Here is a 12,434-nt window from a genome sequence, read left to right as displayed (position 1 = left end):
AGTTTTATTAAAGTATAAAGAGACAGAGAAGGCTTCTGACATAGACATCAGGAGGGGGCAGAAAGAGTGCCCCCTCACTAGTGTTAACAATGGAGTTATATACTTTTATTTAGTTATTCAGTTCAGTTCAGTCACTCAGTTGTGTCCGACTCTTTGTGACCCCATGAATCACAGCACGCCAGGCTTCCCTGTCCATCACCAACTCCCAGAGTTCACTCAGACTCACACCCATCAAGTCAGTGATGCCATCCAACCATCTCATCCTCTGTCGTCCCCTTCTCCTCCTGCCCCCAATCCCTCCCAGCATCATTAAGGTAAATCAAAAGAATGTCTGGAGGTTGTAAAGACCTTACTAGGCCCACTCCCATAAATTGCATTTTAAGATAACAAGATTAGCCAGAAGGTTTTTTTCCAGAAACTGTCCTCAAGCAGGATATATTATTGGTATATAATCCCAAGGAACATAGATGAAAAAAAAATTTGTCCTTTCCTCCTTCTCTCTCTCTCTCTCTCTCTCTCTCTTTCTATATATATATATATATATTGAGTCTTCCCTGGTGGCTCAGACGGTAAAGCGTCTGCCTACAATGCAGGAGACCCGGGTTCGATCCCTGGGTTGGGAAGATCCCCTGGAGAAGGAAATGGCAACCCACTCCAGTATTCTTGCCTGGAAAATCCCATGGACAGAGGAGCCTGGTAGGCTACAGTCCACGGGGCTGCAGAGTTGAACACAACTGAGCGACTTCACTTCACTTTGCTTAATTGTGTCGACTCTTCGTGACCCCATGGACTGTAGCCTGCCAGGCTCCTCTGTTCATAAGGATTCCTTGGTTGCTCAGCTGGTAAAGAAAATATAACTTTACAATTCAACAAATGAGAACAGCTTTTGTTCAACTGTTCTCACGGTTCACTTTTTAACTGAAATACATACCACACCTGTCATGTTGTGACCCACACCTTCCACTTTTAGGTCACCATGTAAGCCCTAAAAATCTAGTTTTTATCTTATGTGTGATGCCTAATCCCAGAGTAAACTAATCCGTTTTTGCCCTACACCTGCTTTGCATCCCTATACCCTAGTGGCTCAGATGGTAAAAAAATCTGCCTGCAATTCAGGAGACTTGGGTTCTATCCTTGGGTTGGGAAGATCCCCTGGAGGAGAGCATGGCAACCCATTCCAGTATTCCTTCCTGGAGAATTCCATGTACAGAGGAAAACTGGCAGGCCACAGTGCATGGGCTCACAGAGTCGCACACAACTGAGCACAGTTAACACTTTCACTATTTTTTCATCGTTTACACAGTTGTCACTTGTAAAGTGTTCACCATTCATTTATCCACCTACTCTTTCTATCACTCTCCCCACTACTTTGTCAAGCAACAGGATGTTTGTTTGTTTTTTTAATAAATACATTTAAAAAGCTTTATTTATTTTTGGCTGCGCTGGGTCTTTTTTGCTGAGTGGGCTTTTCCCTAGTTGTGGAGCGCGGGAGCTCCTCTCTGGTTGTGGCCTTTCATTGCTGTGGCTTCTCTAGCTGCAGAGCACACGCACTATGGTGCATGGGCTCAGAAGTTGGGGCTCCTGGGCTCTAGAGCACAGGCTCAGTAGTTATGGTGCACAGGCTTAGGTGCTCCAAGGCATGTGAGATCTTCCCAGATCAGGAATGGAACCTGTGTCTCATGGCATTGGCAAGCAGATTCTTTACCACTGAACTCCAGGGAGGCCATATATATAATTTTTTTTTTTCATTATGGCCACCACATAACCCAACAGCTGTAATAGTTAGCACTCAGCAAATGTTTGTGTTGTGCATCCATTCATGGGAGAAAAAATAATAACTACACATCTTTGGGGGGAAATGTCTTCATTTATGGGGGGGGGATAGGAAATTTGCATCCATATTCTTACTCTTTATCTTATCTTTTCCATATCAACTTATCTTCTCAAGTTAAAAACAACCTTCTTGAATTAATTTATTCAGATTATATTCAATTCTATACTATCTTTGACACCACCCTTATGGCAGAAAGTGAAGAACTAAAGAGCCTCTTGAAAGTGAAAAAGGAGAGTGAAAAAGTTGGCTTAAAGCTCAACATCCAGAAAACTAAGATCATGGCATCCAGTCCCATCACTTCATGGCAAATAGAGGGGGAAACAGTGGAAACAGTGGCTGACTTTATTTTGGGGGGGTTCCAAAATCACCGCAGATGGTGATTGCAGCCATGAAATTAAAAGACGTGTACTCCTTGGAAGGAAAGTTATGACCAACCTAGACAGCATATTAAAAAGCAGAGACATTAGTTTGTCAACAAAGGTCTGTCTAATCAAGGCTATGGTTTTTCCAGTGGTCATGTATGGATGTGAGGGTTGGACTGTAAAAAAAAACTGAGCACAGAAGAATTAATGCTTTTGAACTATGGTGCTGGAGAAGACTCTTGTGAGTCCCTTGGACTGAAAGGAGATCCAACCAGTCCATCTTAAAGGAGATCAGTCCTGGGTGTTCATTGGCAGGACTGATGTTGAAGCTGAAACTCCAATACTTTGGCCACCTGATGCGAAGAGCTGACTCATTTGAGAAGTCCCTGATGCTGGGAAAGATTGAGGGCAGGAGGAGAAGGGGATGACAGAGGATGAAATGGTTGGATGGTATCACCGACTCAATGGACATGAGTTTGGGTAAACTCTGGGAGCTGGTGATGGACAGAGAGGCTTGGCATGGTGCAGTTCATGGGGTCGCAAAGAGTTGGACACGACTGAGTAATGGAACTGAACTGATACTGTTTCCTTTTTGTTTTCTTTTTAGTAAGTGATTTGATTTCCTGGAATAAAACTCTACTTCTCTACTTCTCCTTTATAGCATATTTTCTTCCTTTTTGAAGTTGATTTCTATCAACTTGTCTTTGGACAACTCTCAGTCCAAGTACCTAATTTTATTCAGGTGTAATTATAGCACTGGCATTCTTGTTTCTCAGAGAATACTTTTTACTGAATTTGCTGCTGAAAACAAATAACAAAGCTTCAGAAATTATGGAGTTGTATAACAATTCTTGAGTATCTCACAATTGATTTTGCTTCCACGGTACATGTCTCTGTAGGAATTATGGAAAGGTACCGTATTACATTCTCAGTTAATAACTTTTTGTTCCCAGTGTTGTTAGCTAGGTATTTTTTCCCTCATGTTAAAATGAGAAAAGATAGCTTGAGGATGGAAGTAAAGATATTGTTAAAAACAATAAAAATTTAATAGAATATTGTATAGGCAAAGGGACAAGATTACATAACTGCTCTAGTTCTTGCCACTCCATTATGTATCTGAAACAATAGGATTTTCTCTATCCCACACTAAAAGAAATCTTGGGTAAAAGCAAACTTGATCATATCTTTTAACATATTTTAATTAAGTTGCCAGTTTTGGAAAGCAGAAAGTAGCATATTTGTTATAGTCATAAAGAACTGTTTCATATTCCTATTATGCATAGGTAGATAGACATGGATATTAGTTCTTCAAAATATTTTATATCCCATCTTATATTCAAGACTGTGTCTAAAGAATCAAAACTCAAATTCAGGAAAATTAGTTCAATGAGCACTAATGCAATACATATGTGGTGAAATGCTGGTTAAGGAACCATCACAGATTAACCTCAGCTTTACAACTGAACACACACATACACACACATTTTCAACAAGGTGTTCAAGATAGGTGTTCATTTGACAATAATTCATTTTGATAAACATCAGAAAATGTAAGGTTATTGTTTTTGTTTAGTCGTTAAATCATGTCCAGTTCTTTTGTGACCCCGTGGGCTGTAGCCCACTAGGCTCCTCTGTCCATGGGATTTCCCAAGCAAGGATTCTGGAATGGGTTGCCATTTCCTACCCTAGGGGATCTTCTAGACCCAGGGATCGAATTCATGTTTCCTGAATTGACAGGTGGATTCTTTACCACTGAGCTACTAGGGAAGCCCTATAAGGTTATTAATGAGGTTGATTGTTTTTCATCTGTTATGCTGAGTATCCAGTAATTTCTGTAGAATATATAATAAAATGTAAAGAGTAAATAAAATTGGTTAAATAGTGCTGCATACAAAAAATCCTCCATGTTAAAGTGAGTATAAATTTTGGCATAAGTAAATATATTATACATAGTAAGACAGTAACTACAATGAAATTAAACATATAATAATGAAAGTGCAGGCATACAGGTATGCACAAGTGTCACTAATAATACAAAATTTAAAAAACTTTGGTCCATACAATTACAGGCTTCAATTATATCTAATTCTTTAGAATACTGAATTTCACTACACACACACATACCCCTAAAGTTATAGCTTTAAATATATAACCAAATCTGGTTATAATTTGCTTCAGTGACTTGACACAAATAACACACAGTGACCAAAGCTATACAATCACAGTTTCTATTTTCATAGGATATAATTATTTTCTAAAGTTAAATTCATGTGATATTACTGGTATTAGGAATTATATTTTATATACTGTTAAATCACATATTCATTCAACAACAAAAAATGTTATTCAGATACTAAGTGCCAGGGTCTCTTATAGAAATTGGTATAGTGAAGTGAACTAAAAAAGACTAAGACATCATTCTCATCGAGTTTATCATTTAATGGGTAGAGATGGACACTAGACAAGAAAAGTAAGTAAAATATATAATATGTTAGATGGTGATCACTGTTATACAGAAAAAGTATATTATGAATGGAAGTTAGGAAATGCAGATGTTGAGGAGTCACTCTACAGGCCAGGGCACTAGACAGGGTCTCATCAAAAAGGTTTGAAAAAAGTGAGAAGGGAACTTCAAAGTATCTGGGATAAGAATGTTCCAATAAGAAAGACAACAATATTAATTTTCCAATAAAAGAAGAGCTCCTGGAAATGGCAGAGAGACCAGGACAGCTCTTGTTGGGAGGAATGAAGAGAGATGTCAAGGAGAGAAAGTAAGGCAAGTGCTTGGGGGCAGCGAGTGGGTACACAATTCCAGGACAGCTGGTGCTCTTTTTGTAGATACTTCCTCTCTGCTGTAGGTCTACCATCACTTATATGCTTTGGTCCTATCTTCTATTTCCATTAGTGCAGGTGTGTGTGATCCCTCGGTTTCTTTCCTACCAATATGGGAACTGACCTATATGTTTTCAGCTACTGCGGGCTTTAAGAAATACCCTTTTGGGAGATTTGGAGTCTGGAAGTAAAGCCACAGTCACTCCATAGTTCACATAGGTTGTTGTTTACCTGCTGTTTCACCTTGTTGGTGTTAGGCTGTGGTCAGCCCAACAACTCCCCTATTCTCCCTTAGATTCTCTTTCAAATCTGACTCCTGAGTCCAGTGAATGTATCTACGTGTCTGTGTGCATGAGCATGTGTTTGTGTGTGTGTGTGTGTGTGTGTGTGTGTATGTGCCTATGCAGCTTGTGACAAAGAGCAAACTGCTTCTGCAGGACACATTTCAAAAACATAAGAGGTGACAAGCTTAGGTTTCAGTCCATTTTCTGGGACACAAGCTTGCGTTTTCAGGTTAAAGATTTTTCTTGCTCTACCCACTTTACATTCATTTTCTCTTCTTGACTGCCTGCCCTTTGGACTTCTAGCTCTATCATCAGACACAAATATGACAGCATCATCAACTCCCACAATTGCTTACAGTCCAAATCTAATTTTAAAAAAACACTGGATGGATAATCAATTTTTTACTTATCTAAATGCTTCTTCAGTAAATATGTATACATAAGAGTTATTAATATAATGAATTATAAATATATATACAGATACCATGTATTTTTATATATATATATATAAGGTATAATGAATATACTTACATTCATATGTATATTTTATTAATACATAAACATCTGCATATATGTGCTTGTCAAAGTAATCAATGAGCATTATAAAACTATAAAAATACACATGTAAAAACCAAAATTGTAATGAATATTCCTGCCCACAGAATAACAGTTAAATACTTAACAGGTATAGTCGTCTGAAAATCTGTTTCTCTGTCTGTTTATATCCATCTGTTCACCCGTCCATCATTATATCAATTTTTCTATCTCTATCTGTCACTCTATCCTTCTATACATTCTTCTACCAACTTAGATGCTTTTCTGCATTATACTGTAATTACTTAAAAGTCACAATGGACAAGAAATTTTCACTCACTGCCTTTTCCTCTTGTTATGTATTTGTATAGTATAAATTATTTCACAAACCAGAGAAAGATTTTTTTAAATGGGGCTAGACTAGGAAGCAAATATTTTATTGCTTTTAAAAAATTTGTGACAAATGATATATTCATAATAATTATTTAGTATCTAGAAAATGTACCTAAAATATATATATTTCTCATATTTATGGCTATTATTTAGCAAAATATTTTAATCAGAATCATTTAAGTAAATTTCTAAAAGCATTCTAATTTTTTTCATACACAAGCACTAAAGAGAAATGTTATTTTTCAGCTGAGTAAGACTACAATAATTCTTATAGGCGATATACAATGTTTTTCTTGAACCAGATACAATAGAAGTTCCACACTGGCATTTTTCCTAATTTGCCATTGATATAAATTAAATTTCAGCCCTTCCACCACTCAATACTATGAATTTGTCTATAACAAAGCATATCTTATAATGTTACAAGTCTTTGACACAATAGGCATTAAACATGCGCTTATGATTCATACATGTGATAATATAGACAAGCACACTGTCTAGAATAGCACTTAATGTAGACATGATGCCCATTCTGATAATAGCCTGTGCAGTCATTGATAACTATCAGCTATTTGGTCAGTTACGAACCCTGCTTTGAACCCACATAAAGGACAAATAAAGTATATACATGTTTTAGAGCAGGTAAAAGTGAATTAACCTAAGATTTGAATTTAATTCAGTGGTTAATATAAATCAAAATATATCACATCTCTCTCAGACATATTAAATTTTGTATGTGATATTTTAACAAAATTTTGCATTCTTATTAGTAAAGAATGAAACAATGCCTGTTCTTTAAATACACTGTGAAACAAAATTATGTGTAATCTTTATTATGTATACAAAATATCTTTGCCTTTTTTTTTAATAACTCTGAAAAATTAGTCAAAATGGTACATAAACTTATTAGATCATCAGTATAAATTAGCATAAAATTTTCCATAAATTATATAAGGAAAATAATAATAACATTCCTCTAGTAGATTGCCTGGAAAATCCCATGGATGGAGGAGCCTGGTAGGCTACAGTCCAGGGGGTCGCTAAGAGTCGGACATGACTGAGTGACTTCACTTTCACTTTCATGCATTGGAGAAGGAAATGGCAACCCACTCCAGTGTTCTTGCCTGGAGAATCCCAGGGGCGGTGGAGCCTGGTGGGCTGCCGTCTATGGGGTCACACAGAGTCGGACACGACTGAAGCGACTTTGCGGCAGCAGCAGCAGCAGCAGCAACAAAATAGAAGAGAATATGAAAAGTATTTTTAAATTTAGGATTGGGACTTCCCTGGCTTAATGGACATCATGGCATATACTAAATCCATTAAACTCTTATGAGTTACTATACTTTGCTTATACACTGGAACATTTAAAGAAAATTTATTTCCAAAGAAAATAGTATTTAGGTGACAATTAATTACACATTTTATGCTGTGCATTATATTTTTGACTAGAGATGTCATCTCTGATTATATGTATTTGAGGTCCCTGTGGCAGGGTCCCTGTGGCATTTCCTGAATGCTCTTTGTCAGCCCAGTTAATTCATTAAATCAGATTATTTCCTTTTTTTTTTTAACAACAGCAAAAAATGAATTTTAAAAAATATAAATGTATAACATCATGGAAACATATTTAGAAAACATATTTGAAATATCAATATTGCTTCTTAGAGATTAATGTACTTGTCATTGCGACAGCCCACAATTTTTTGATTCATTTTTCAGTGCTCTTAAAAGATATTATGGAGATATTTTCTTTGTAGCTTGTCTGCTGTTTAGAACAGTTATTGGATTACTTTAGAACACTATTTGTTAGTGCTATGAGAAGGGAAGCATTTTGATTAGATATGCTGAAGCTTGCTTTGAAAGACAAGTGATAAGGCAATACCTTCATTTTGTTTTCACTTTTATTCCTTTGAAATGTTGTAAATTTATTAAAGCATAACAAAATAACAGATTTTTTTTCATGAAATCAAGTGTCTTTACTCCAATCCCAGTGAGTTTGAGAAATAGCAGATTTATTCCTTTCTTTCTAAAAAATTATCAGCATATATTATGTCAAACAATGGTAGATTGACAGAATTTCATCAATAGATAAATAAAAGATAGATGAGGTTAGTCTCTCCATATATTACCATATATGTCCAAAAATTAGAATTTGTGAAACACATCACACATTCAACCACCAAATAGATTATTTTGAGAAAGTTTACATTTTTAACCTCATGCAATAACTACGATTAATATAATTTGCATAGATTTTCTCTGTTGTGTGCCTCTGAGTATATGTATATATATCACATTTTAAAATTTGTAACTAAATTATGAAAATAAAAGAATGCTGGAGTCCAGCTCCAGCAGTCAGGGATTCAATCTGAAGAGATGGACGGTGTTGGCGATGATGTAGTCTCTGACTCATAGTACGGAACTACATGTTTATTTGAAGCTTCAGGTTCTCTTTTATACTTGGACAAAAGCATTAGGTCAGAGGTTTGACAGTTTTTAGTTTCCCCCCCCCCCAGATTTACTGTACTTAACTTGTGATTACATTGTAACTCATGCTACATTCCTCAGTTTATTTCTTATCTTTCTAAATCCTGTTTGCCCCTAGCATCTTAAGATCACTATCTCCTAAAAAGTTTTCTAGCTATTCTTAATTAATCCTAAACCTTAAACTCAGCAAACTTCTTTTGCCATCAACATTCTCCTCACAAACAGGTCTCAGATAACAATCCTTCCCATGGCCTCAAGCTGCAGCCTATGTGCTTATCCTGGGACATTCTTTGTAAAGATCCTTGAACAAATGTCAATGGTTATTTTATAGATTATTTTCTGGCCACAACTGTAGAAGGCTTTGTGCTTTCTCATGCTTCTCTCAAGCACCTTAACATTCTTTCCAGCCAACTCAACTGAAGAAAGGAAAGAACAAGTCAGAATCACAAGGCCTAACTCCTTCATCCCAGGGCCGTGCCTGTGAGATGAGGAGAGGGGGTTGGGGCCGTGCCTCCATTTTGTCAGTAATGACTAACACGGCTCCCATGAGTTCTGTGATTTAACATCAAGGAGCTTATATTCTATTCAGTAAAAAAGCAAACACAAAGAATTCTCATTAATCAAGGTAAGTTCTAAAAAGTCACTAGGAACACTGAACTAGTGAATACTTAACTACTGCTCTTAGAGAAAATACAAAGTTAGTTTCCTCTGAGCCTCTGTCACATTTCTGACAATTGATCAAAACATAACCTCTTTTGTAAGTGTTTCTGTTTAAAGACATCTTATTTACTATATATTATTCATTCATTTACACTAAACCTATGGCCAACAGCACTATCATTCTAGCCTGAAAATTAACATTATAGATAATTTGTATTATCTATAATAACACATTTTATGTTGTCTAATTTGTGTTATACACAAATCTTCTCCATAAGGCACATCACTGCATACTAACAATTAAGGACACTAGAAGGCACATCTTCACTATGTTTGAAAGCAATGTAAAGCAGGAAAATCATCAACAGAAAAGCACACAAAAATGTGGCACTAGTAATAACATAGACAGGACATTTGTTTACAGTTTGAAAGCCAAAATCAAGCAGTAGCCAAAGTGTGAAGCTAGGAGTATGCATGAACAATTTTCTGAAGAGCAAGGAGGGAATAACAGCTGGAGGATGCTTGAGAGAGAGGGAGTAGCAGAGGAGGTCAGGAAAGTAATGCAAAACCAATCCTCCTTGGTCTTCAGAGTCCTTGAAAAGATTTGTGGTTTGACTCTGACATTAAATAAGTCACTGCAGAACTGACATTTCAAATCAAATTCTCTAATAGGTTATTTGTGAAGAGACAAAAGTAAGAGGGAAGGATGATGGTCAAAAAACAAACAAACAAAACAACAAAAAAAGAAGAGTCCAGAAATGAAATGGTTCAGACTTTAACGACAGTAATGGAAGTGGTGAGAACTGGTAACTCTAGATATGTTTTAAAGATATTGGATGTGGAACATGAGAGGAGAAAAGGTAACCAGTTGTCTAAATATTTTTAGCAAAAGCAACTAGAAGCATAATCAGGAGAACCCTACCCTTTATTACTAAGATGGGAAAAAGGCAGGAGGAGCAGATATTTTGGAGGGGGTGCATTAGTTCTGACATGCTAGATTTGAGATGTCAGCGAGATATGGGGATGTTACAAAGGCAAATACATATATGGGCCTGGAATTCAGAAAAAAAGATCTGAGCAGGAAATTAAAATGCAGCAGTTGTCAGCAAAAACATGGTATTCAAAACCAGTATAGAGGAAAGTGGACCAAGCACAGAGCTTTGGGTTGCACTCATGTTAAGAGGGCAGGGCAAGAGTGGAAACTTCAAAGGTGACTGAGAAGGAGCTACTAGTGAGGGACGGAAAAAAATAGGAGAGAGAGCTGTCCTGACATCCAAGGGAAGTAGTGCATCAGAGTTGAGTATGTTCAGTTCAGTTCAGTTCAGTCACTCAGTCATGTCCGACTCTTTGTGACCCCATGAATTGCAGCACGCCAGGCCTCCCTGTCCATCACCAACTCCCGGAGTTCACTCAGACTCACGTCCATCGAGTCAGTGATGCCATCCAGCCATCTCATCCTCTGTCGTCCCCTTCTCCTCCTGCCCCCAATCCCTCGCAGCATCAGAGTCTTTTCCAATGAGTCAACTCTTCGCATGAGGTGGCCAAAGTACTGGAGTTTCAGCTTTAGCATTCCTTCCAAAGAAATCCCAGGGCTGATCTCCTCTCAAGAGTCTTCTACACCACAGTTCAAAAGCGTCAATTCTTCAGTGCTCAGCCTTCTTCACAGTCCAACTCTCACATCCATACATGACCACAGGAAAAACCATAGCTTTGACTTAGACAGACCTTTGTTGTTGGCAAAATAATGTCTCTGCTTTTGAATATGCTATCTAGGTTGGTCATAACTTTTCTCCCAAGGAGTAAGCATCTTTTTTTTTTTCAATTTTTTAAATTTATTTATTTTAATTAGAGGCTAATTACTTTACAATATTTCATGGCTGCAGTTGCCATCTGCGGTGATTTTGGAGCCCCAAAAAATAAAGTCTGACACTGTTTCCACTGTTTCCCCATCTATTTCCCATGAAGTGATGGGACCAGATGCCATGATCTTCATTTTCTGAATGTTGAGCTTTAAGCCAACTTTTTCACTCTCCACTTTCACTTTCATCAAGAGGCTTTTGAGTTCCTCTTCACTTTCTGCCCTAAGGGTGGTGTCATCTGCACATCTGAGGTTATTGATATTTCTCCTGGCAATCTTGATTCCAGCTTGTGTTTCTTCCAGTCCAGCGTTTCTCATGATGTACTCTGCATGTAAGTTAAATGAGCAGGGTGATAATATACAGCCTTGACATACTCCTTTTCCTATTTTGAACCAGTCTGTTGTTCCATGTCCAGTTCTAACTGTTGCTTCCTGACCTGCATACAGATTTCTCAAGAGGCAGGTCAGGTGGTCTGGGATTCCCATCTGTTGATGTTGAACTTGAGTATGTTAAATTGTCTCAAATATTAATAAATCAATTAAATTAAGAAGGAAAACTTACATGAAATTGACAGTGCAGAAATAATTGTGGATACTTTTGTGGAACTCTAAGAGCAAAACCTTAGTTGGATTGGATTTAAGAGAAGAAAATGTGAGAATTTGGAGATGCTTACCAGACAGTTTATGACCAACCTAGATGACATATTAAAAAGCAGAGACATTGCTTTTCCAACAAAGGTCCATCTAGGCAAGGCTATGGTTTTTCCAGTGGTCATGTATGGATGTGAGAGTTGAACTATAAAGAAAGCTGAGCACTGAAGAATTGATCCTTTTGAACTGTGGTGTTGGAGAAGACTCTTGAGAGTCTCTTGGACTGCAAGGAGATCCAAGCAGTCCATCCTAAAGGAGATCAGTCCTGGGTGTTCACCGGTAGGGCTGATGTTGAGGCTGAAACTCCAATACTTTAGCCATCTGATGCAAAGAGCTGACTCATTGGAAAAGAGCCTGATGCTGGGAGGGACTGAGGGCAGAAGGAGAAGGGGATGACAGGGGATGAGATCGTTGGATGGCATCATCGACTCGATGGACATGGGTTTGGGTGGACTCCGGGAGTTGGAGATGGACAGGGAGGCCTGATGTACTGCGGTTAATGGGGTCGCAAAGAGTCAGACACCACTGAGTGACTGAAC

The 12,434-nt window shown here is 37.6% G+C and overlaps 1 non-coding gene across 1 annotated transcript; it reads left to right on the top strand.

The window, feature by feature from the left end:
• The first annotated feature begins 551 nt into the window (after positions 1–551).
• TRNAC-ACA (transfer RNA cysteine (anticodon ACA)) lies at positions 552–623 on the top strand. The gene has a single exon. It is a non-coding gene; the product is annotated as a tRNA-Cys (tRNA).
• Positions 624–12,434: the final 11,811 nt, after the last annotated feature.

This window comes from Bos indicus, chromosome 17, assembly GCF_029378745.1.
Source record: "Bos indicus isolate NIAB-ARS_2022 breed Sahiwal x Tharparkar chromosome 17, NIAB-ARS_B.indTharparkar_mat_pri_1.0, whole genome shotgun sequence".
Taxonomy (NCBI): Eukaryota; Metazoa; Chordata; class Mammalia; order Artiodactyla; family Bovidae; genus Bos; species Bos indicus.
Note: the sequence above shows the minus strand (reverse complement) of the source record. Positions and strands in the feature narration are given on the sequence as shown.